The sequence below is a fragment of the Saccopteryx leptura genome, chromosome 6 (genome assembly GCF_036850995.1).
Source record: "Saccopteryx leptura isolate mSacLep1 chromosome 6, mSacLep1_pri_phased_curated, whole genome shotgun sequence".
Lineage (NCBI taxonomy): Eukaryota > Metazoa > Chordata > Mammalia > Chiroptera > Emballonuridae > Saccopteryx > Saccopteryx leptura.
This window is the reverse complement of record NC_089508.1, coordinates 71986553-71991328: the sequence shown is the minus strand read 5'-3', so window position 1 is coordinate 71991328 and position 4776 is coordinate 71986553. Positions and strand designations below refer to the sequence as shown.

The window sequence follows — 4776 nt, the reverse complement described above, 5'->3', positions numbered from 1 at the left end:
TAGGTAACAGGAAGAACTAATAGAAAGTTTTTTTTTAAATGGTGTTTGAGAAATGAAGGATGAGAAACTTGGGTTTGGATATGTTCTATTGAAGAGGCAATCAAGACATGTAGAGGCCAGTGAAAAGGAAGATCTATAGTTACTTAAAGAGAAGTCAATAAAATTTTATGTTGCTGAACCAGCTTTAAGCATTCTTCATGGTAGGTCTCTTCCTCTCCTGCTGGTTCAGCTATGGTGGCCATGAAGACCCTGAACCCCAAAGCCAAGGTGGCCCAAGCTCAGGCAGCATTGGCAGCCAATGTCAGCACAGGTAAAGGGATATAGGACATGCTGAGGACCAACTTGTGGTCTACAGGCACCATGAAGATGTTTGTTTCTGGTGCCAGAGATATCAAGCTTACCAAAGATGGCAATGTGCTTCCCCATGAAATACAAATTCAACACCCAACAGCCTCCTTAATAGCCAAAAAAAGCAACAGCTCAGGATGACATAACTGGTGATGGTGTCTGCTCCAATGTCCATATCATTGGTTAATAATAACAGAAGGATTTGAAGCTACAAAGGAAATGACACTTCAGTTTTTGGGACAAGTCTAAGTAAACAAAGAACAGACAGGAAAACACTCACAGATGTGGCCAGAATATCTCTGAGTATTCAAGTTCATGCTGAACTTGCTGCTATCTTAACAGAGGCTGTAGTTGACTCTGTTAAGGCTGTTACAAAACAAGATAAACATATTGACCTCTTCATGGTTGATATCATGGAAATGAAGCATTAATCTGAACAGATACAAGCTTAATCTGAGTTCTTGTTTTGGACCATGGGACATGGCATCCTGGTATGAAAGAAAAAAAAAAGAGTAAAATGTATACATCCTCACATGCAATTTGTCATTAGAATGTGAAAAAACAGAAGTGAATTCTGACCTTTGTGTGTGTGTGTGTGTGTGTGTGTGTGTATACACAGAAAAGAAAAACTAGGAAAAGATGAAATAAAATTAATTGAAGATAGAGTTAAAAAATAACAGAACTGGCCCTGGCTGGTTGGCTCAGCGGTAGAGCATAGGCCTGGCATGCGGGGGACCCGGGTTCGATTCCCAGCCAGGGCACATAGGAGAAGCGCCCATTTGCTTCTCCACCCCCCCCTCCTTCCTCTCTGTCTCTCTCTTCCCCTCCCGCAGCCAAGGCTCCATTGGAGCAAAGATGGCCCGGGTGCTGGGAATGGCTCCTTGGCCTCTGCCCCAGGCGCTAGAGTGGCTCTGGTCGCGGCAGAGCGGCGCCCCGGAGGGGCAGAGCATCGCCCCCTGGTGGGCAGAGTGTCGCCCCTGGTGGGCGTGCCGGGTGGATCCCGGTCGGGCACATGTGGGAGTCTGTCCGAATGTCTCTCCCCGTTTCAAGCTTCAGAAAAATACAAAAAAAAAAAAAAACAAAACAAACAAAACAAAACAAAACAAAAACCAGAACTGCAAAAAAGAAGTCTGTGGTGATTTAGATAAAAGATTTGTTGTTATTAATCAAAAGGGATTTGACCCATTTTCCTTAGATGCTATTGCAAAAAAGTCATAGTACCTCTGTATAGAGATAAAAGGATAAATATGGAAAGGCTGATTCTTACGCATGGTGGAGTAGCTCTAAATTATTTTGATGACCTGAATTCTGATTGTTTGGGACATGTAGGACTTGGCTATGAGTATATGGTGGGAGGAGAGAAGTTCTTTTTTATTGAGAAATGTAACAATCATCACTCTGTCACATTACACTGGGGAACAATTTTTTTAAATTTCCTGTTGCATGAGGTTTTAGAACTTTTTCTATATATTTCTGCATTGCTGATTCCAAATCTGAAATATGATTTTTGGTGCATGCTCTAGTTTTTATGCAATTTTAATTTCTTTTTGTTATAGTTAATGGCATGCACTGGTTTTTAAATTGGAGTTAAAGGACAACGACTCTTGGATTGAACATAACCACAAGACAATTAATGTTTTACAAACATCACTTTTACATAATTGTAGTTGTTTTTAAATGTAAAAATTTATTATCTGATAAAAACACCCTCTTATTTTGTTTTAAGATTGAATCATGGCTTCTTTGAGTAGGCGTAAATGTAAGAATAGTCCTGACACCTTCTGTTATATATGTAGCTGTTACACACTTCAACGTCAAAGGCCCAATATTTCATCATTTGTGACACGTGCATATATTGCCTATTTTCAAGTTCCCCTTGGTGATCAAGACAAGAATCAGGCTCCTCATATATTATGTCATAATTGTGAGGAAATGCTTCATGACTGGACAAAAGAAAAATGCAAAGGAATGCCTTTTGGTATTCCCATGGTTTGGCATAAACCTAAGGACCACAGCAGTGACTGTTATTTCTGTCTGATCCATACAAAGGGCATCGGCAAGAAAAAATGGCATATGATCGCATATCCTAATATTCCTTCAGCAATACGACCTATCCCACACTCTGAGACACTCCTGTTTCCAATTTTCAATGGTTTTATTTTTTTCTAAGGATGAAGAAAGTGAACATGGTGATTAAGTGTATTTTGATAAGATGCATGAAGAAATGGTTGTAGAATCTGAAGGGTCTTCTTCTGATGCCAAGCAGTCATTAACCCCTCAGTAGTTTAGCCAACCCGAATTGAATGACTTAGTAAGAGATTTGGGCCTATCAAAGAAAGCAGCTGAGTTATTAGCCTCCAGGCTTCAAGAAAAGAATGTACTTCACTGGTCAGCTAAAGTATCCCATTTCAGGAAGCGTGAACAAATTTTTGTGGACTTTTTTTCCGAAGACAAACACTTTGTTTACTGTCATGATATCAGCAGTCTTCTAGGCCAGCTAGGTGTTACCACTTACAGTCCAACAGAATGGTGGCTATTTCTTGCCAGCTCTAAACAGAGTCTGAAATGTGTTCTCCTACACAACGGTAATGTTTATGCAGCGGTTCCAATTGGTTATTCAACTCATCTGTGAGAAGATTATAATGACATAAAAATTGTCCTCAACTTTCTAAAGTATGAGGAGTGTAACTGGATCATTTGTGTGGATCTTAAAATGGTAAATTTCCTGCTAGGACAACAGAGAGGTTTTATGAAGTATCCTTGCTTTCTGTGTTTATGGGACAGCTGAGCTTGGGAGAAACACTGGACACAGAAGGAGTGGCCAAAAGCTCTGGAAGTAGGGATGCAAAATATTGTGAATGAACCTGTAGTTAATCGAGACAGGATCATTTTTCCCCCACTTCACATCAAACTTGGCTTAATGAAGCAGTTTGTTCAGGCTTTGAAAGTGAATGCTTTCAACATAGTATTTCTGTTTTTCCTGCCTTGTCTTTCAAGAAGATAAAAACAGGTATATTTGATGGACCTCAAATTCAAACCCTCATATGTGAGAAAGAATTTGCTAGGAAGATGAATAAGGAGGATAAAGCAGCATGGCAGTCTTTTGTGGCAGTTACAAAGATCTTCCTTGGCAACAAAAAAGCAGAAAACTATGAACTTTTGGTTCAAAGGATGCTGTTGGCTTTCCACAACATTGGATGTAACTTGAGCATTAAGATTCAATTCCTGAACAGTCACCTTTATACGTTTCCTGAAAATCTTGGAGCTGTTAGTGATGAGCAGACTACTGCTGGAGCATCAAATGAGATTGTCCTCAATAAGTACACAAACGCCAGAGCTACAAACACAAATTTTTGCCTGAATTGAATTTAAATAAGTTTTGTGCAAATTTTTATGATTAAAATAACTGTTTTAATATGTTCTATTTTGAAATTGTATACAAATTCTGATGCAACCATATCTTTTAGCGTATTAGTGTATTTACTGCATTATATAAATTATTATATTTTCACAAATTGATGCCCAAGAAGACATTCTACTTCATTATGTTAAACTAAATGTTGAAAATTTTACAATAAGATGAAACCTAAAATCTTGAATTGCAGAAAAACTATAGCCACAGAGAAAAATTAATGTCAGATTTGAGATCAGCACACTTGAATTAGGTAAGAACAAGTGTTTTTGTGGATGCAACAAAAATTTTGTTCCCCAGTGTAATAAGTCAATGGACCAAATTGCACACATCAAATTAAAGCTGCAATAAGAGATGGCTTGATGATGGTTGTGCTGGTGCAGTGGAAGTGGCAATGGCATAAGCCCCAATTAAATATAAGCCCAGTGCAAAGTACAGGGCCCAACTTAGAGTTCAAGCATTTGCTGATGCGTTGCTCACTATTCCCAAGGTTCTTGCTCAGAATTCTGGTTTTCATCTTCAAGAAACACTAGTTAAAGGTCAATCAGAACATTTGGAATCAGGTCAACTTGTGGGTATGAACTTGAACATAGGTGAGCCAATGGTAGCCGCAGAAGTAGGCATATGAAACAACTGTTGTGTAATGAAACTGCTTCTTCACTCCTGCACTGTGACTGCCCCCAACACTCCCCTGGTTAGTGACATTAAGCGACCTAGAGAGTCTTCTCTAAAAGGTTGAATTGAAGCTTCCCTTTCCTCATCTGAATCATAAATACTCTAGAGTGATCCTAAGAATACAGCTATGGAATTTTTATGCTAGCTTCAAATGATATTCAAAGGAATTTTCTTTTCCCATATGAAGAAAGGAGAGAACTCTGACACCTCTTCATGTTCCCAAGTTTGAAATTACAATTGCAGTATTTTTTTAATTGCCTTTAATGTAGACATATAAAGCAGGCCATTTTCACCTGACACAGGATGTTTTGCTTTAGCTTCCATGATATAAAAGTACATGT

The 4776-nt window shown here is 38.8% G+C and overlaps 1 pseudogene; it reads left to right on the top strand.

Annotated features, from left to right (window-relative positions):
• Positions 1 to 231: 231 nt before the first annotated feature.
• Positions 232 to 4499, top strand: LOC136377083 (T-complex protein 1 subunit zeta-like; annotated as a pseudogene).
• Positions 4500 to 4776: the final 277 nt, after the last annotated feature.